General features: G+C 34.9%; 1 protein-coding gene across 1 annotated transcript in view; it reads left to right on the forward strand.

Annotated features, from left to right (window-relative positions):
- The window catches only part of LOC134744017 (ecdysone oxidase-like), a 46,941-nt gene extending 25,353 nt beyond the window's left edge, over positions 1 to 21,588 (forward strand). Inside the window, exon 5 of the transcript XR_010128062.1 lies at positions 21,445 to 21,588. The gene's annotated coding sequence lies outside the window, so the exon portion shown is untranslated. The remainder of the gene's footprint in view (positions 1 to 21,444) is intronic.
- Positions 21,589 to 22,963: the final 1,375 nt, after the last annotated feature.

A 22,963-nucleotide genomic window follows, 5' to 3' on the forward strand; every position in this document is an offset into this window, starting at 1 on the left:
CCGAATTGTGTTCTTATTTGGGGCATTTTCTATGAAAAGGGACCTTATTGACGATGGCGCTTACGCCGCACAGCTTCGCGCGGCTTGTATTTATATCGGAGCATCGTTAATAATGGCGTAAGCGCCATCGACAATAAGGTCCCTTTTTATAGAAATACCACATTTAATCCATATTATGTCTAGATATTAGATATTAGATATCGTTCGCAGAGTACCAACAACCAAAACCTAATTGAAAGAACTATTAAAAATGTTTTTTTTTTAATTCACCATAAAAAATTACCGAAGTTTTAGTCAGTATTCCTATAAATGACGAAATTTCCTAACGCTTGGTAACCCCAGACCCGCTGCAAAGATCAAAATGCAAAAATTTCTGCTTATTTGTACGTGCGGCACGGAAATTTATATGCCCAGCGAATACACAAGTGCGGCTAATGTCAAATTCAACTGTTTATTCTGGAAGAACGGAATTTTCTACAAGACTCACTCGAATAGCATTTCAGAATTTATGAAATCATACTAGCTCGCACTATTGCGTTTTTATAAAAATATGTACTGACATATCATATCTTTACGCATTGGTAGACTTCAAAATGGCATTATAAGACATATAATGAAATAAATACTTAAGTACTTTGCAGCGTACAAAAAAAAACATTTTTTAAATACATCAACAACACACACACACACACACATACACACACACACACACACACAGAGACAAAGTTTTTCTTTAATTTTTTTTCTTTAAATTACTTAATTTCTTTAATTATTACTTCTATTAATGTCACCTAGTTTTTTACTTAACCTTTGGTTGTTTAATGCGAACCCGGCTTCCACGTGACAGGCATTGCCTAGTGTGGGGCCACTGGATATTGTCGAATATTATTAAGGTTTTTTCTTTTAAATAAATATATTCTTATTCTTATTCTTATTCTTATTCTTACAACAACACAACAACACACAACAACACACAACACATACAACAACACACAACACAACACAACACAAGTAACAGAACACTTCATAAAAGTTACAGTTGTTGTGTCGTTCTATGTTTATATTTATTTAGGTAGTTAAGACTGTAGGAACACAACAACAACAACACACAACACAACACAACACAACACAAGTAACAGAACACTTCATAAAAGTTACAGTTGTTGTGTTGTTCTATGTTTATATTTAGGTAGTTAAGACTGTAGGTATTTGCCAAAATCATTTCGTAATTAAGTAGGTATAATTTACAAGTCGTTTTAATGATATTCACAGCATTTAAAAAAAATGCATGTTTTTAGTCTATCTTTTATACTCGTAATAGTAACTATGAATAAAAAAAAAAACAAACCCCCTACGCATTATGCCAAAATAATTTAATTTATACCAAAAATACCTCATTTTGGAAAAGAACTGATGCTTTAAACTGCTGGATCAATTTTAATCAAACATAGCTAAGAAGCACCGCAAGGAAACTCGCTTTCACGTAAAAAAAACCGCATCGAAATCAGTCCATCCGTTTGAGGGCCAGATATTGTCGTCAAACAATTTATAACCTACGTATCTCGTCTCAAAGCATTTTCACCCGCCCCCAAACTTCGAAAACGTTCTAAAATCAAAATTCAAATCGCGGCCGATCGTCGGGCGGAAATCGACTCGCTTGACCCGCTGTCAGAGTGACAGTTCGGACAGCCGTCACAACCCTTCCCGCCATTTTGAGAGCTTACGCCATTTTCGGTCGCTAATAGTTGTTGTTGGCTGCTATTTCCTTTGAAAGGGTATGATGAATTAAATTGGTTGAGATAAAGATTAGAATTAGGTTAGATTAGATTGATTAGGTTTTTTATTGTTGTACGGTTGAAGTTAAGTAATTAGAATAGGTGGTTACTAATGTAGGTATTATATATAGGTTTACTTGCGTGGGGAAGTATTTTGTTTATACAAGTTTACGTTTCATATTTATATTTATTTATTTTAAAATTTAATTCAGGCAACAAGGCCCATATTACATATACCATATACCTCATGACTAACATACCTACATCTAACTTTCATAAACTTAAAAACTAAACACTATTTTGAAGATAGAACGGTGTGGCTCAGTTGAATCGTCTGCTCTTGTGAGTCTTGTGTTGTGTGGGATTCGGCAGTTTGCCCCGGAACCTCCGAAACACGACTCGATATTTGTTCGTAGTTATTATTGATGAGTGATTATGATTTATGAATAAAATGAATAAAGTGAATAAAATGAATAAAATTAAAATGAATAAAAGGAATAAAAGGAATAAAATAAACAAAATAAATAAAAGTTCTATTTATACCATATACCTACTTATCGTAAGGTGCAGTATAGTAGGTTCAGTTCAGCCAGCAGAAATTTAAAAAAATCGTAGCGCCTTTTTAGATCACAATACGGCTGGCAAAAATTTTATGGGAAATCATGAGAGGCCTTGTTTTAGTAACTTCATCATTTCGAAACCGGATTTCTTGATTTTCGCCGAAGAGAAAATAAATAACGAACATATTAGGTCTAAAATGCACCTTAAAATTTTGTAACAATTTTTGCACAAAAGCTAAATATAATTATGAGAATTGCTTCTAATAATGCGCAACTTTAGTTTTGATCCAACTCATCGATTACTTTTCTTTGTCAAAACTTACAATAAATTGAGATTTAAAAACATGATATCCGCGATGGGTGTGCGCAAATCCATTTCGGTAACGCTTACGCTCAGTGAGAGTGAGAGAAGCACCTGAACCCACGTGGCCTTAAGGAAGATATAATGGTATGAAGCGGTAATCTAGGGTTCTGATATCCACTAAAAATATATCTTGTCTAGCTTACTACTTTAAAAGCGGTTTATCCTTACCATCTCTAAAGCGCCTGAGGACGCATAAGATGTTTCTTACACCAACTAGATCCAAAACGTTAAAAATCAATTGCTGACCCCAGATGAATAGATCCTGATAACACCCTCTTCATATCGAAGACATAAGCTCGAAATATTCACCACTAAAATCATCTTTATCACAGTTTAATTTTTGTTCAAAGTGTTTTTTTCTGTGGTTGTGAGTTGTGATGTTTTAGGTTGAAGGTAAGAGTAATGGCGGGCTGTAATGGCCGTCACGGCATCGCATCGATATTACCAATAAATCGGGCGCATGCGCGATATAGTCCTATGAAGCGGTCACGCGCAGTCTTCCTGATGCTAACATTGTATGGATCTTTCACGATTTCTACACATTATTAATTGTAAAACGTTCAAGCTGATAAACAACACCAAGTGCAGGTTGTACGAAAAACTCGCGCGGCTAGATGTTGATGTCAACTTTAGCCAGTCTTCTCCGAGACGGGGACGACGCCGTCCTCGAAACGTTGGAGGTAAATCTTAAAATTTAAATACGCGATTAAGTCCCGTTTTACAATGTAATCATTGTATGGATTATATCCAGGCCCTGATGTAGAATAGAGACCCAGAGCCTTGGTATGAGTGTTACTGGTACTTGGTGTTTGGATGCTAAATATGAACTCCATAATAATTATGCTATGAGTTTAATGATATAAAAATATCTACAAATGCAACAGACTCGCACCTCACCCCGAGGTCGCCCTGCTGGAGTGTTACGCGACAACTGTAATAAAACCTTAACCATATAATGAAACCTTCGCGTAAGTAATAGTACTTTTCATCACACTTGCGATTCAAAAATGAAGTATAAAGACGCAAAAACTGTTTGTAATACTAGAAACTTCATAACTCCCCAGGGAAAACGCTTTCTATAGTTCCCGCTAAGGCTGCTTGCAATTCCACATTTACTGAGCAAGTGTGATGAAATATTACTTTTTCTAATGCCTATCTCCATACTAGCCCAGCCCGCTCTAGTAATGAAGACATACTGTTCAGTACCACGCCCCCTCTAAGCGGATAATTGAGTCATTATCCGTCCTTACCCACCAAAAGGCCGTAAGCGCCTTTAAAACCCATACAAAGACAACCTTTTTTAAAACAGACTAGAAAATCTCGCAGATCTACGATCGACCGATATCGACCGAGCCTCGGGTACTTTCGGAGTTCGTATGAGAACTTGTTACTTATAGATTTCTTATGATCTATCAGTTAAATAGAAATTACGTTTTGAACAATATTGCTCATTACTTTTATGATCAAAAGCGCTCGTGGCTTGTTAGGTATCGAAAGGTGGATAAGATAAACAATAATAATTGTGCGGAAATAATTTTACTTCAAAATAACGTTACGGCAGACGTTGCAGTATTGAATTTCCCCCAAAGCGGTGATTTTCATAGGGATCGGATTTTGTATGGGAACGAAACCGGTATTTTTTTGTTCTTTGTTAATTATATAGGTATTTCATTTCTAATTGGGCAATCCAATAATATGAAGTCGTTACATAAAACACAACAGAACTGAGTCTTACATTTGTAGTATAAGATAATTCAAAATATATAGTTAATTCGAAGTTTGTGCAAAAAACCGGTTTCAATTATATTTCACCCAAAAGTTATAATTACAATACACGGTTAATTTAATAGGCTTGCAATAAAAATAGGCGTTGTTTTCCTTATTGAAAAAAAAAAAACAAAATAAAAAAAAACATTTTCACCTCAGCAGCTCGAACAAGCCTACTTTCGTCACTCCAGGGAGTGAAACAATGTAGCTTTTTAATTTAGTGAAGGCCATGAACTTCATACTTTTATTACTTTTTTTTATGTACGACTATATTGTTTTTTTTTTTCTAGGTACTGTACGGTACGGTACGGTACGGTACGGTACGGTACGGTAAGGTACGGTACGGTCCGGTCTGGTCCGGTCCGGTCCGGTCCGGTCCGGTCTCGTCTCGTATCGTATCTTATCGTATCGTACATATTATAATACTTTTTTTTTCTGTTTATTCTGTGTAATTCGAAATACATTTTAACCTTTAATCTCTTCTCACTACTGAGGTGAAAAATTATGTGTGCAACACGAGAGCAAAGTTATTTTACATCTCGTGTTTTTGAGTCCCTCGCTACGCTCAAGATTCTACCTTAGAATCACTCACTTCGCTCGTGATTCAATTATAGAATCTTTCGCTTTCTCGGGACTCAAAATAAACACTCGCAAGAAAAACCAACTTTCCTCTCTTGTTGCACAAATAACTATTTTAGGCAACTAAGGCCAGATACATGTCTTACAAACTAACATACAAACGATAATATAAAATGTTAAAAGCTAAATAAAAATCATATTGGCGATACAGTTACAGTTTTCTGTAGAGTCATTAGATTTCGAATTTGTTAAATTGCCATCATTTGTGTCATCATCAGTAATGATATAATAACATTTTGAGACAAGTAATTATTTTAGACGTCTTATGAAGCCTTTGAAGGTAGTCTATAGTTCTTCGTTTCTAAGTTCATCTGGTAATTTATTGAATTTTTTTATTGCCATGACGTACATATGTTCTTTTTGAATGCATTTTCAATTTTGATGAGGGCAGCTTAACCATGTTTCTGTGCCTGACTGAGTAATATATAGTTATACGAAGTTTATAGTTTTAAAGTTAACACTGTACACTGTATATAGAAATGAATGGTTTTTATATAATACAAAACCCGGGAAGTGAAATAAAACTAATTCATCAGATAAAATTTCTCCTATTTCAAAAAATTACAACGTTATTAAAACGAGCCGAAAAAGATAAAGTATGTTTTTAATCGGTTTACAATGTTCATTGTTATCATTCAAAGGGTAAGAATTAAGAAATAAGGATAACAAAATACCATGCCAAATTCTTTTCACACCAGACACTGGTGATAATGAAACAATGGAAATTGGCAAGCGCCCTGCGATTAACTCAGGTAAAGATTAAGTAAAGCTTAAATTTAAAACTTAAATAACACATGCACACCAAAACGTAACACCTAAAAAGGTATAGAAATAGTCAGACCAAGCTAACTTAGGAGCGATTTTGATAGCACAGACTGTATGTAGTGATCATACGGATATACACTTTGATTTGCTAAGCAAATTCAAAAAACGAGTGCATAATTGTCGTATTGTCTATCCACAACTGGTATATTGAAACATTTGAAACTGGTATATTGAAACACTGCATTATCTATTCAATTCACAATTCAATTTATTTATTTAAGAGGCCGTAGTCGATTTTGGAGCAAAAACTTAAAATTGATAGATTTAGTCGTTGAAATTATACACGTTTTGTTACGTAATAGATATTTAGATAAATAACAAGTATTGATTTCTATTAGCACGTCTTCTCATCTTGCCTTTTAATAATGAGGTCGCGAGCGTGCGTCACCGGTAATGCATGAAGAGAAGGGGCAGTTTTTAAAAAATCATCAAAAAAACATGGTGGTAAATTATACAAATTGATGTATAAGTATAGTTTCAGCAAATGTTGTAGATTGTTTAAGTATCAAAATTACGTTGAAATTAAGTCGATTTTCAGAGAAAATGTCACTTGTTTTGAAGTAATTTCTGGAGAAAATAGATTTCGTCTAACTTTCATTTGCACTACTTCAAAGTCATAATAATAAAAATGTAGTCTAATAAACGTCAAGTACAGGATATGTGTAATACAAAATTACCATGTTTAGCAGTCCAAACTTTACGAAATTTACAAATAAGAGCGACAAAATCAGTGCTTTACGCGCGTTTACCTAGACGTCCATCAGAAAAGCAAACATTACTAATTTAGTGAGTCTGTTTTCAAAAAACTGATCCGATAAAAGGTAAGATAAGAAGACGTGCTAATAGAAACCAGTACTTGTTATTTCAATTAGGTAACAAAAGGTGTAAAATTTCACGGACTATCAATTTCATAACAATCTATCAATTTTACATTTTTGCGACTAAAATCGACACCGGCCTCTTAAAAATAAAATGTAACGTTACAGGACTAGCCTAAGTCATTACATTTCTTATATCTATATTTTTAGTTTATATTTGTCCGATATTTTTTGTTTCTGTATGAAATGCATGCTGTGTTTACACTCTGATTTGTAATTAGATTCCAAAAAACTAACCTCACTCAGATCCTTTTTCTTTCGCAATAATGGAAAATATGTAATGAAGTAAACTCAAATTTCCCTTTTGCATACTCTAGCATTTAAAATAAATATAGATGTATCCTTTTAGCTTTGTTTAGTTTCTTAAAACATACGCAAAAGAGAAAAAGTGAGGTTAGTTTTTTGGAATCTAATTACAAATCAGAGTATACCTTTAAATGATTGTTGCCCTTAGAATATCACTAAAAGTGCTTGCATGTATTCTTTCTTTCTGTGCCAGTGTAAACAGTTGTTGGTGAACCAAATAAATAAAACTAAAATAAAATAACAATTGGACATTCGCTATCTAAATCGCTGCAGATTTGGTTTGGCCTGACTCTACTCGTCGTTTTAAGAACCAAAAGAATTTTTTTAACCTATTTGTTACGGGAAAGCTGTACATTTTTATGTAGGTATGATTTGGGGCATTTTCTATGAAAAGGGACCTTATTGTCGATGGCGCTTACGCCGCACAGCGTCGCGCGGCATTCTATTTATATCGGAGCATCGATAATAATGGCTTATGGTTTATAGAAAATACTACTAATATTCAAATATTTATTTAAATATTATATATCTAACACAAAAAAAAACCCTGCACGATAAATAATAAATTTTGTATTCATTGTATTTTAAGAGGTATGTCAGGATCGTAGCAAGTGGAAATCCATGGTCTCTGCCTACAACTCCGGGAAATAAGGCATGATTATATGTTATATGTATGTATTTTAAACTTTATCCAACACTATAAGAATATAAAGGACGCACTTTAAACTTAAGGTTTTAGACTACAAAATGGTTAAAAGGTCAAGAGTCAGAGTTAATATCAAGAGACATTTTTACCACCACAAGTCGAAAAGTGCCGGTTAGCTCTAAATCTATATTTAATTAGTAAAGTTATAATGATTAATATAGATCGTTTTATTCACGAAGACGCGTGCCTTTGCTCATATTGTTAATATTGTCATGTTATTATTATTATAACCTACATTTGACAAATCCGCGCGTCATCTTGGATGACACGAACTATATCTTTCAACATATTGTTGTATTATTGTGGTTATATACAATGTGATATGCAATAAAGATTATGAGTATGAGTACATGCGTAGGATTATTTTCTTTACTACTTACCTAACATTTTACATTTTAAAACCGATGAAAAAATACTCCATATCTGCTCCATTGAAAACTGGAAAGTTCATCAGTACCTATAAAATTTTCATTCCTGCCATGTAAGCATTGTTGTTATGGGCGTAAATGCCATAAAAGTAAGAGCCCGAGCACAGATGTTTTAAAAATTTGCAAGATAACAAAACTAAAAATACCACGGAACAATTAAAATACCAAATGCACCACAAGTAATCAAGTACGTAGAGCGGGGAGCGGTGCGGGGTGAGACGCGAGTTCCCCCTCTAACCCGGTGCGCGGGCGCTATACCTGCGGCGCGCGGCCCGTTCTCACTTCGCTCTGCGCTACCAACGTGAACAGACGCGCTCCGGGTACCGCTCCCGCTGTAGTTACGTATCTTGCATTACTTGTGAACTTTTCAAGTCACCAGTCAGTTGGCCCTTCAGAAAGCCTATACCCAAGTGCTTGCCACAAAAAGTTCATAGCCGGTCCCGCTCAAACGGACGCCCCGGTTGGAACTTTGCGTGGCAGGCAAGTGTCGTCACCTCATCGATCGCACCCTCGATTCGACCACCATATCGTGATCCAAGAGCCACTTGAAGAAAATTCTGAAGAACCTCGCTAGTGAAAATGACCACGCAGCCGAAAGTTACACTGACGAAATCACGACGCCGCAGATCACCATGTTCAAAGTATTACGCCTACGGCATATACATTTATAATCCGCGTTCGGTGAAAATGGAACAAGCTACTTGAGTGTCAATCCTGGGTAGGATGTTCTAACTCACCCAGGTGATGCTTGCTGTCTTTCCTATTTTTTGTGCGCCGTCTCTTATCTACCGTTTTACGGTGTTTTGATAATTCTCATATCAATTTTAACCTTCATATAACATCTCTGAAAAGTGTGTGTTTCTGGTGGCATGGTTCCACAACCCTTGTCGCAGATCATTACTAAAACAATCTTCTTCCGTTACTTCTTCTACGGTAATCTTTCCCTCAACTTGTTGTTTTGATATCTCGTCATTTGGTCGAGATATGTGCTTAAGGTTCTCTTGGTCGTCGTTGGGTAGATGTAGGACATTGATTTCGCTGTTTAATATTTTAGCGAAGATAATATATGTACTGACTCAGTTCATTGAGAGGTCTTTTTGTATTTTGGGTGTTTTGAATTAATTCATAACATAATATACTTACATATTTCTGTTTCTTGTTAAATATTATCTTTCTGGCAATTTCAACGCCTTCTGTTGTTTGGAATCTTTGTTTATTACTTACCTCGAAAGATTTGTCGTCATCTTTTTTACATGGAAAATAGTTTATTTTTGGTCGCAATGCAAATTGTAAATCTTTATTGATATTTGAGCCTATTACACTTACCATTATGCTATCGAAAAAAATTCTAACGTCATTCTGGAGTTTAGTCAGTTGTTCCTTCTTATTCTATCGCAAACCATATATACTTACCATTATACTATCGAAGAAATTTCTAAGGTCTTTCTGGAGTTTTGTCAGTTGTCCTTTCTTACTCTATCGCAAACCATATATACTTACCATTATACTATCGAAGAAATTTCTTGCGTCATTCTGAAAGGGTTAGAAATACGTCGCCTATTAATATGGTAAATGGCCTTGGAGAGAGAGGACACCTCTGTCTGACGCCTTTGCCTTTTTTAATCAACCTTGTTCGCGGACCGAACAATTTTGTCCAGCTTGATTTATTCATGGCTACTTTGACTATTCTATTTTTCATAAGTTCATATTTCATAACTTTATTAGTTCTGCTCAGTAATATGTCTCTGAGTGAGTTTAGGTCCACTGTGTCGAATGTGTTTTCAAGGTCAATCGAAAGGACAATTAAACAACACAATGGCTTTGTTGAAGAGATTGAGGGGTGGGCAAGGGTTTTTTTTATAAATATGTTGTTATATATATAGTTGTAGAATCTTAGATTATACCATTAATTTGTATTAATGGTAGTATTTTGACAGTCTTAGTGCTTTTCTTTTAAATATTACTTTCAATGTTAGGCCACATCACATAATATTTAATAGACTCACCGTTGTATCCTGATGAGTTTACTTCGTAAGTACGAGTAAGCACCAATCCTATACAAAGTGCCAGTTGAGCATTTTGACTTTTGTTGTCTAATCGTGGACATCATGGTAAAAGGCATCTCGGCGTAAAGTGATCGCAAAGCTTTTTCATTTGAGTGCCTTTTTATAAGTGGAAATGTTACAGTAGGTAAATTTATGATTGAATGACTATCTTATTATATTTGGCCTTTCTTTACGGGTCATTCTTCTTCGGCGTGCCCAAATATTCTTACAGTACTCACAGCTTAGTTGCCCCAAAGTGTTCTAGGTCTCGTTCGAAAAAACTTGTCTTGTGGAACCTTTTCTTCCCAGCTGGTCTTCTTTTGAGGATTTCTTCGGCCCTTCGTGCAAGTTTCATAAGTTAGTCGATCGCCTTGAATGCGTTCCTTGGCACAATTTCCCTGTGATATTAATTAAATTAGATACATACGCCCCATCATCTTGTACGGACAATAAGTTTGCGACACCATCGTGAGAGCTTACTCACATTCGAAAACTATTTCAAGACTTTACACTGCTTTTTAGGTCGTTCAATTAATCTATCATATATATCATTTCCTGGACGTTTATTTGCAATGGCTTGTTTAATTTGAAACCAGATGTATCTTCTTCGTCGCTTGAATCGTCCTTATTTTCTGGGTAACAATAGTTCTTGAAAGTATTTTCAGAGAACTAAAACATTATCAAGCATTCATTTACACGTTCTTTACAATACTCGTAATTTCAAAAATCAAAACAAATGCATTACCGTAGTTATCGTTATCGCCCTCGACTTCTGTAATTTCATACTCATACTCATTTTCTTGAAAGCATTAAGGAAAACTACAGATTTTGAGGCATATTTTTATTGCATGGGATGTAACATTTCGCTAAGCTTTACCATCCTCATTGCTTGTGGGACATCGACAAAAGAATCACTAGTTTGTTCCATATGTGTCGTTTTATCAGGTAAAATCTTTTAATGTTTTACTATGACTTGATCGAGTGGTTGAAGTTGGGATGTTGTGTTTGGTGGCTGAAAAAAACTTTTTAAATTTTTTACCAATATAGAAACAGTAATTTCTTTGATGCCTCGCACTATCTTTTGTGGACATTCTAGTAATAGGTATGATAGGGGAAGTGCTTTTTACAGCTTTACTATTTATTATCTGATTCCTCATAAATAGTAACGAGGAAATCCGTTATGGATTTCTTTTCCTACCTATTTAATAGACGAATAGTTTCAGTATTTCATTCATTAATATTCAGATCAGTTTCAGGCGTTTCTTCTCGTCTGAAATTTGGCTTTGAAACTAGGAATACATTTTAAAAATAAAATAAACTGGGTATTATTAGTAGACTTGACTGCACCCGGGCATGACAGTAGTCAAGGTATATATATCAGATATGTCAATAACGTTTTAATATTTTCATGTTCAGCTTCTTATGCCATCTTGTCAACTACTTTTTTTTCTTCAAAAGTATGACTATGTCTAACAAAGTCTAATTTGGTATTTGTGGTAATTAAATGCAATGCCTAGTTAGGAAGTTTATAATATCATTTTTCCTTGTATTTTTATTTTTTTCTTGGTGTGAGCCGTTGTACTTTACAATAACATTGTTGGTAGGATTGTTGGGTAGAAGCTGCTTGACAAACCATTTCTCGAACAACCCTAAATGCATGTCTTCATAATAATCAGTAGTCGAGTTTTTCTTATGTTTACTTGAAACCAGTAGAGCTTCGGGTATCCAACCGTTTTCAGTACCCGTGTGTAATATAATAAAATGTTTACCTCTTGAACACGGAGTCTTAGAGGAACAGTGTGGCGAATCGTCTCTGTAACCTTTCTTCAGTGTGTCGTGGGTGTCAAACCAAATTTCGTCTAAATATACTATATTTTTTCCTGCCGATCGTTTCAAACGTATATTATCAATGATTTTTTCTCTTAATTTTGCAAGTCGAGGTGTTTCCATTATTGTTCTTCTTTCATTTAGTTTTCAATACTTAAAACCAAGTTGTTTTATAAGTCTCCAAAGAGTAGTTTCGGAGTACAGATTCACTTGCTAACAAATATTTACGAATCCCTTGTAAAGTTTTGACCTCATTTTTCTCTTCTACAAGCTCTTCTGTAAAATCATCAACTTTTACAACAGGAATCTTTTTCGGGGAAGATGTGTTAATGGTTCTGATATAATCCGTTTAATAATTCTCTCCAGCACATTTGTAAATATAAGTTTCTTTAATTACTCCTTTTTCGCCTGCGTTCCCAAAGAGTTCTCCCAAGAGTGTCAAAAGAGTTTTCTAATAAGTATCGTTTTGTATCATCATGCGATATTGTTATTTTATTAATTTTTTGAGTGAATATTATATGTTTTAGAGATTTAAATCTTAGCGTTTGAGCACGTTGCACATTTTTGTTCAATAGACACGTTTAATTATCAAGAGTAAATTTTTTTGTAACACATATTGGATTTGGATTTTGATAAAACACCGTATTTTTCAGTTTTCTTATCATTCTCATCATATTTTTCAACATCTAAGGCATACATTTTAGATCGCAGACCTACAAAATCTTTGAAAATTCTACCATTATTTTCATCTTTGAAAAAACCCTAATCGCTTTTTATTTATTAATTGCAAATCATATTTATTGTTAGGAGAATAGTCAGATGTATCAAAATATAAATTAAGATCTGATTTTATATCTACGTAATAATTTTTCGTGAAAATGTGATATACTAAGCTATCTGTATCTCTATAAAGAAGCTGTCTGGATATTTGGTTTTCATGTAGTTGTAGTGAAAGTCATACATCAAAGTTTTCGATATATCTAATAAACTGATTTGGATTTTTTTGGTTCAATTGAACGGCTACTAAATTCTCAGAGAATATGGATAAACCACGGATCTCGTTTCGCTATCAAAGATTGAACCCCCTGCGATTTTCCTCGATTTTACCAGTGATTTAACAATTTGATATTTACGCGTTTTGCAACATTTTCGATGGTCTTACCGAACACTGAATAATTCATAGTTTAAAGAAATCTTTTTGAAAATCGGATGATGCCTGCGATCGCATGTGGGTGTTCAAATCTTTTTAACCACATAGACTGCCGAAATTTAAGAATGCGATGGACTTTACTCAATATCAAACTATTCCTCAAACACTGTTTTAGATTTCTATAATGAACGACATAATTCGTTTTTCTATTTAAATTAGGAGTTAATTTACTTTCTTTAGAATTACCCAAACAAACGTTTTCAGGACAGAATGGCAAATCTAAATGAGAGTTATGCAACTCATTAGGGTATTCGAGATCAACTTCTTTAATGAATCCATGATCAGCGTCGTCAGATATATTAAAGTCAGTATCTGTATTTACCCATTCAAATTCACTGGTAGGAAGATATTGAGACTTAGCCCACCCGTAAAGGTTATTTGCATTAAAGTACATAAGAAATAACAATGGGATATTTTTATCATAATCTTTTAAAAATGTATTATTAGCTTTCGCGTATCTATTACTACATTGTGATATGCCACCTCGAATATTTTTCGCTATGAAAGTTATTTTATCAATATCAGTTAGGACTGCTAGGAGTTCTAGTTTTGTTTTTGTAGTTCTTAACATTGCATCCCAACTTAATCCCGGAGCAGTACAATAATGAGCGGGGTCTAATCCATACGTCTTAAGACAAAGGTTTCTAAAATTTTCATATACATCAGTAACAGAACATCGTTTTTTAGATATAAATCGGAATAATCCCCCATATTTTTGCGGTGAAAATGAGAGCAAACATCTTTTACGTGATCATAATCCTCTTCTGAGATGTGACTATCAATCAGGCAAGAAACTAAAGAATTCATCTTTAGAGGGAAGAGAAGTTAATTTTAAAGAATTGTATGATGACATGTATTCATAGGGATGGTCACCCTTTCGTAATAAGCGTTTATAATCATCCTCACTTGAAAAATTTAATTTTAATTCATAAAATTGTTCAGGCAACAAGTTTTTTGCCAATTTGTCAAGACTACTGGACATAAATTTAAGTAAATCGACAAATCTCAATTTGATTGTGCGATTATTTATTTGCAAGCTCTTAGAAAATGAAATATTTCTCTTTGTTGTCTGGAATCAGTTCAATGTCGCCTTCAGCCACACCAAGCCCATGCACTATAAAATGACTAGCATAGTTGCTCAAATTATGGAGAAATACAGGTACATAATTAAGTGACCTGTATTTTTCAGAACAAAATTTATGTGCCACTCCTTCATAAAGACAAGTATGGTCATTATAGGAAAAGACGAAAACGCCGTTCAAATTTCTGTTACAAATATAACATGTACTACTCTGAGCAATATGCACATTATTTGCATTAGATAAAGGCAATGGAGTTTTTACAAAAGTATTCGTCCTACAAATAGCTTTTAAGTCATTTTCCATATACTTTTCTCTTCTCTCCTTTATTCTCAGACTCCCATTTTTTGGAAACACAAAAGTGGTGTCCAAAAGTTATAAATATGTGAATTTAAATAATCCAAATTTCATAGTTATAGCCGTTTTCGGTATATCTTCCTCCGTCACTGGAATTTGATACCACTAAGAGTGGGCAAAAATCTTGATTGGTGTCGAACGGGATACTTGTCCGGTAATGTGCGGTCATTAAGCGCGCGTTTCTCCACATAGTTCTCATCCTTTAGCTCTTTTTCGGAGAAGAGGTGTTCATGGTTCTGATATAATCCGTTTAATAGTTCTCTCCAGCACATTTGTAATTATAAAAGTTTCTTTAATTATTCCTTTTTCGCCCATGCGTTCCCAAAGAGTGTCAGAAGAGTTTTCTAATAAGTATCGTTTTGTATCATCATGCGATATTGTTATTTTATTAATTTTTTGAGTGAATATTATGTTTTATAGATTTAAATAGCATTTGAGGACGTTGCACATTTTTATTAAATAGTAAATAGTAAATTTTTTTGTAACACATATATTGACCCCTTTGGCTTTTGATAAAATACCGTATTTTTCAGTTTTCTTATCATTCTCATCATATTTTTCAACATCTAAGGCATACATTTTAGATCGCAGACCTACAAACTCTTTGAAAATTCTACCATTTTTTTCATCTTTAAAAACTCTATTCGCTTTTAAGCTTAGAATAAATTTAAAAGTGGAAAAATTACTGCCTTGGGTGAGACTTGAACTCACGGCCTCTGGATAGATACTCCAGCGCTCTGCCAACTGAGTCACCAAGACCTCATCCATAGTCAGCAAATCTTCCCACTATATGGGTCTAGGGGACCCTAGCGACATCTACCGTAAGAGTGTTACACTTCTTAAACGGCCACCGGAGTTCCAAGTCATATTGGAAATTCACCAGTTACGATGTGCTACCCATTCTAAATTAATTTTTAACAAGCAGAACCGTCTGCGATCGATGCTATTAAGCTTAGAATAAATTCTATTCGCTTTTGTTTATTAATGGCATATCATATTTGTTGTTAGGAGAATAGTCAGATGTATCAAAATATAAATTAAGATCTTATTTTCCATGAAAATTTGATATACTAAGCTATCTGTATCTGTATAAAGAAGCTTAAGATTGTCTGGATATTTGGTTTTCATGTAGTATGTAGTAGTGTGTTGTATGTAAAGTCATACATCAAAGTTTTCAATATATCTAATACGCAAAATCCTTAATAAATCGGATTATTATAAAATACTTTTGTTTATTCAATTGAACGGCTACTAAATTCTCAGAGAATATGGATAAACTATGGAACTCGTTTCGCTATCAAAGATTGAACCCCCTGCGATTTTCCTCGATTTTACCAGTGATTTAACAATTTGACATTTACGCGTTTTGCAACATTTTCGATGGTCTTACCGAACACTGAATTATTCATTAGTGTAAAGAAATCTTTTTGAAAATCGGATGATGCCTGCGATCGCATGTGGGTGTTCAAATCTATGTAACTTTTTAACCACATAGACTGCTGAAATTTAAGAATCCGATGGACTTTACTCAATATCAAACCATTCCTCAAACACTGTTTTAGATTTCTATAATGAATGACAAAATTCGTTTTTCTATTTAAATTAGGAGTTAATTTTTTTACTTTAGAATTACCCAAACAAACGTTTTCAGGAAAGAATGGCAAATCTGAATGAGAGTTATGCAACTCATTAAGGTATTCGAGATCAACTTCTAAAATGAAACCATGATCAGCGTCGTCAGATATATTAAAGTCAGTATCTGTATTTACCCATTCAAATTCACTGGTAGGAAGATATTGAGACTTAGCCCACCCGTAAAGGTTATTTGCATCAAAGTACATAAGAAATAACAATGGGATATTTTTATCATAATCTTTTAAAAATGTATTATTAGCTTTCGCGTATCTATTACTACATTGTGATATGCTACATCGAATATTTTTTGCTATAAAAGCTATTTTATCAATATCAGTTAGGACTGTTAGGAGTTCTAGTTTTATTTTTGTAGTTCTTAACATTGTATCCCAACTTAATCCCGGAGCAGTATTATAATGAGCTTGGTCTAATCCATACGTCTTAAGACAAAGGCTTCTAAAATTTTCAAATACATCAGTTAGTAACAGAACATCGGTTCTATATATAAATCGAAATAATCCCCTATATTTTTGCAGTGAAATTGAGAGCAAACATCTTTTACGTGATCATAATCCTCTTCTGAGATGTGACTATCAATCAGGCAAGGAACTAAAGAATAAATTTAATCTTTAGAGGGAAGAGAAGTTAATTTTAAAGAATTGTATGATGACATGTATTCATAGGGATGGAAACCCTTTCGTAATAAGCGTTTATAATCATCCTCACGTGAGAAATTCAATTTAAATTCATGAAATTGTTCAGGCAGCAAGTTTTTTGCCAATTTGTCAAGACTACTGGACATAAATTTAAGTGAATCGACAAATCTCAATTTGATTGTGCGATTATTTATTTGCAAGCTCTTAGAAAATGAAATGTTTCTCTTTGTTGTCTGGAATCAGTTCAATGTCGCCTTCAGCCACACCAAGCCCATGCACTATAAAATGACTAGCATAGTTGCTCAAATTATGGAGAAATACAGGTACATAAATTAGGTGACCTGTATTTTTCAGAACAAAATTTATGTGCCACTCCTTCATAAAGACCAGTATTTTCATTATAGGAAATGACGGAATCGCCGTTAAATTTCTATCACAAATATAACACGTACTACTTTGAGAAATATGCACATTATTTGCATTAGATAAAGGCAATGGACTTTTTACAAAAGTATTTCTCCTACAAATGGCTTTTAAGTCTTTTTTCATATACTTCATAAATTCCTGGGTGCAATTTTTACCTTTATATGTTCTGTAAACTGACAATTTATCATTATAAGAACACTTAATGTAGTATCCAAAACTATATTCCTCATGTTTTTGTACATTTGTTGTCGAGATTGTAGTAGGATCATTCGAACATGTTTGAATCGGTTTTTAGAAAGGATTCGAAATCGGCATAAACAACAAAATAATAATTACGTTCATAATTATTATCGAAGGTAACTTGATTGGAGGAGACGTTTTCATTGAACCAGTTTTTCTTTTTATTCTGCTCTGAAGGTAAATGTGTACAAACATGGAAACAATCGTTTCTTTGATGGTTCATTAAATTGTCGCGAGTTGTAAAGTTCGACAAGCAACCATCACAAATATGTGCAGCATGCTGTGTATTTAGTAATTGTTTAGATACTAATCTAGTTTTTTTATTGATATAGCAATAATGTCCCTCACTGTTTTTGGTTATGTACAATAAGTTCAAGTGGGTAGCTTTTTTGCACTTTGTTAAGTGTAATGGAACTACCACGTCATCTTTATTACTTTGCGAATTGTCGTCAAAACCAAAAAACGTTTATACTTATATTGTTCATTTTTCAAATTTCTGAATATCTCCAAAAATAAGTAGGAAAGTTAAATTCATAAAATTTTATTTCTTTTTATACGCTATATACGATTTCGTAGTGTTTGGACGATGACTTGTAGGTGGATATAAGCCTGACAATACAGCCCACCTAAAACATTCATGATCATTATTTTTTACATTAATAACTGCTTTTTTGGTTTGAATATCACGTAGTAATTAAATATAAGACGAACCACACAATGGATTAAATTTGTTTACATTGACATCTAGATAGCTAAATTTTACTAAACTCCATCCACTGTCTTTTCTCTCAAAGTTAGATAATTTTGTTAATATATCTTTAACTACTGACTCGAAAATATCATCTTTGTCGTTGCTAGCATCAAGTACATTGTTGCATATATGGAAATCAAATGTATTATTTACTTGCTTGCTCTCTTGAGTAAAATCCGCATTTAAAATGAAATTTACTTTTAAAGCAAAATGATCATATCAGTAAGAGAACGATCTAATAATGCAAAGATTAAAATTCATTCGGGAGCAAATGGTTGATAAACATTTTCATTGAATAATATTCTGTAAGTGGCCACCCTACTCTTAAAAGCGTTTTCAACTAACTGAACATTAACCCATTCGATGTCAGCCCTTAGAACATTATTTTTGTGAAAATAACTATTTAAATGATTTTTAAAATATACTTATTTTGAGACAAACTTATTACGCACAGAACATACAGGGCGTCCCATGGCTATGCCACATGGAGGGAAAGTACCCTGAATAATAACAATGCCAGATAAATAAAAAATAATTATTTAAATGATTGGTTGTTTATATGCTAACTTAAGTCTTTAACACTGCAGATAATAGGCCTGCATCATCAAATCTCCATCAATCACATCTGATGACGGAGTATTCCCCTTGGAATATTTGATATGACCATCACATGGTGTATAATACGGCCTAATATCAGAATCTTCCACTAACGTGTAAGGCAATTTATTTGATATGTACCGCATTCTTTTATTTCTGTAAAAATTTGCTAAATAAATGCTTTACTTAATTCCTCAATCTTGTCACAAGGTAAAGTGAGACCAATATGATACGACTAGTAAGTAAACACCATGATGGAAAAGAATATCACAATACAAGCATGGTACCAAAACGTTGAATGATCTCAACTAATACTCTGTCTTCTTACACTTCCCTTTCTGGGCGGCGTGAGGTGGCCATCTCTGGGCTATGCCCGTTTTGGCGGCTTCATTTGGTTGGCCATTTTCTTTCTTCTACTTGTTGCCATCATGGCTTTGCGGTCATGTTGGCCAATCTGCGGCTTTGTGGATCATAGGGGTCTGGTGGTGGCACGAGCTCGCGTGGTTGGGCTCGTGGCCGGCGGGCATCAGGGGGGCGGGCGTAGAGGGGGGCCTATTCCCTGCAGCAATGGGTGTTGAGACGAGTCGGCACGGTCGAACATCCTGCGTGCAAGATGGCCGATGAACTCGTCCAGGCTCTGGTGCTTGAGGTCCCTGTAAAGTGTCACGTTCCGCTCTTCGCGAGGGGCTCTGTGGGCTATTTACCATATTAATAGACGACGTATTTCTAACCCCTGAAGAAGAGCTTGCTTTCGTGAAGCTTAATCAGGACAAAGAAATACAGATATCACTCTTACTAGCATTCGCAGATGGTTTGATTATAGTACATATCTAATTGTATACAATAACTGGACACCATTTACGCCAAGGTCAAATCCTTCTTCGAAACGGTAGGCCTTAAAGTAAACACTATGTTGCATGCAACAACAACAACGACCAACTACTTATTGAGAACGGGCCCGAAATGAAAACAACTTCGCAAATCATTCAAAAAATGAAAAATGAGGCTCACGCACCGATAAAATCGCACCATAACTATGTTGCTATATTAGAGGGAAGGCAGGATCATGGGATTCGAGGGTCGTTAAGGGGCAGGTGGCGCGGACGAGGTAGAAATAATTATAATAGGCGCAACTTCCCGGCAATAAAATGGGAACCGGCTTCGTTGTCGTCAACAGGTAGGCCTAGCTTTTCACAGGAGTCTTCAACCTTGGGAACTTCGGGAAATAATCAATCCGCGGGCACAGGAGTAGCTTCAGATCAGGGAAACGGGACTCGGTCGAGCAAATAAGTCCCGTTTGTAACACAGTGTAGAGGAAGGATGAAAAGGCTTTCGACAACGTAGACCTCGATGCCGTAAAGAACAACCTGCTTAGCTGCATAAACACTCCTCTTACAAACATAATTATTGCTGCATGTATGAGAGAAAGAATACACTTTGCATGGTTCGGATCGGACAAACCACCGAGACAAAAATCCAAGGCAAAGGAGTCATGCAAGAATGCCCTTTATCGCCCAGACTGTTTACAATCCTGATAGATGACGTACTTAAAACACTGCAGTAGAAGGATGAGGCTATATATTATTAACTCTTAAACAGGACAATTGTCATTCGCTGATCCTTATTATGGTAGGCGACTGCATTAGAACGCTGGACCGCGTAGTTAACAAACTAAAATCACTACTAAGCATGGTATATCATCTCCTTAGGTACTTAAAAATATTTGTCATCTAGTTAAGTTTAGTCTAAACCTTCTTTGCATGCTTTGTTAAGCAGAATGTATTGGACATATTTATATTGTAAGAACTTGTTTTGTGTACTACATTCTTGCAAATGAATAAATGATTTATGATTTATTTAGGAAAGTAGGAATCGTTATTAATGAAACTAAAACGAAGCTTAATATTTAATATTAGAAGGTGACGCATTATGGCTGTGGGTAATGCCCACGCATTTTGTGAAAAATGACTATTGCGTGCATTGTGGACGAGTGCACTTGAATATGCCAGGAGATGAACATTATATTTTAGATTAGTGGCTGTAAAAAGGAGCAGGACAAGACATGCTGGAATTGCGGATTACCCTTGGTGATGTGCCTCAGTTAACGGACCTATATTCTTGTAACTTACATTTAATTTCAGTAGGTACCGGTAATAATTCGTTTGTTAAATAGGTATATATACATGATAAACATCCTATCACAATTTATCTAAGTAAGTATTTAATATATCATAACTTTTTCAAGCTATGTGCTCCTGGGTGCCAGGGAAATGCAATTAGTTGTACCTACGTTATAGGAAGATACCTTTCTAAATTCTAATTCCTACTTATTCTATGAAAGAACACATTTATTTACATACAAGATATATACAGTGGTACTACGTAAACGAAATTAATAACTAGCTTAAATCTAAAATAGGCCCTTGAGGCATTGTACCAAGGATGCTGGCGGCATTTCCCCGCTGTATCGCAATGCTGATACGTTGTGCGAGAAAGCCGCCAGCTCTTCGGTCACCAGTTAATAGTTACCTTATTCTATTAGTTATAGAACTTCAGGTCCAGGTGCTTATTCTGTGGATTTTGGCTGATGTCTGACTTATTTCATGTTTCATGTTTTTGTATCAGAATTAGATTAAGTAAAATTAAAATAATTTTAAGAAGTAAACTAAACTATATTACTTAAATATTTTACAACCAATATGTAGTACTTCTAGCGCAGCGAGCATTTGTGTTTATGTAATGTACATTCTCGTGTTTTGTTATATATTTTTTTGTTATTTTTTTATCGTTGCATAATGTAACTCAATGGATGACTGTTATTGGCCTTGTTTTATGTAAACATAATTATGTCTTAGTTATATTTACGGCTGTTGTTTTCCTTAATACCAATAAAAAAAAAAAAAAAAAAAACAACTATTTATAGGTTTTGCATTTCACTTTTACCAACTTGACTTTTTCTTTGATTAAGTTTTAGAAGTATTGACCCCCAAGAACAAAGTAAATTATTTTCAATGAAAATATTTACACATTTATTTCAGTATAAATAGTAATTACATTACAATACTATTCTAAATAAAAAAAAATGGAATTAAACAATAAACTACAAAACTAACTAAAATATTTTATTCAAAAAGACCTCCGCGAGCTGTACCGGGTGCAGTATTGACCCCATTGATAGTTGAAAATATTGTAGTAATAATTTGAAGATAAGAGAATAAATATTATTTTATGGCTTGTTATCAGGGAGTCTCGTCTGTCATCAACGCCACCGGCAGTATGAGCTCAGACATACCGAGGCGTCGGGCAAGTATTTATGGCGCGTAAATAATACAAGGCACGAACCTGACAACGTGCTGTCTAATACAGAGTCGGGGAGAGTGACAGTCAACATGTGGGCATGGATGGGTGTGTGTCCTGGTAGCTGGTATTTTTACCTGAGAGGTCCACCGCAGAGAGCTATCTCCAGGTGCTGCGTGATGTGATGCTGCCGTCGGTGAGAATTCTTTATCCGGCGGCAGAAATGCCATAAATACGGTTCGTGCAGGACAACTGTCTGATCCACACGAGCCGTATAGTCACGGACTGGATTAACCGGAACCACCGCCGCCACCGGAGGCGTCCACTTCGTCAGCGAGCGATCTAGACTCGCCACCGAGGTCACCTTAACTGCCACCAATACCACTACCTGACCTTGTGGCGGCTATGATATGGTGGCCATCTGTGCATCCGCTGCTTCCGGAGCGTCCAAGGAGCCCCCAGTTTCCTATCGCAGGAGATAACCCACAAAATTACACTAAATTATTCAGACGCCACGATTACGAAAGCGCAAATCAGAGGATGTGTCCAAGGCTCAGTACTCGGACCCATCTTCTGGAATACCATTGTTGACACA

This window comes from Cydia strobilella, chromosome 9 (assembly GCF_947568885.1).
Source record: "Cydia strobilella chromosome 9, ilCydStro3.1, whole genome shotgun sequence".
In the NCBI taxonomy this organism is placed as follows: domain Eukaryota; kingdom Metazoa; phylum Arthropoda; class Insecta; order Lepidoptera; family Tortricidae; genus Cydia; species Cydia strobilella.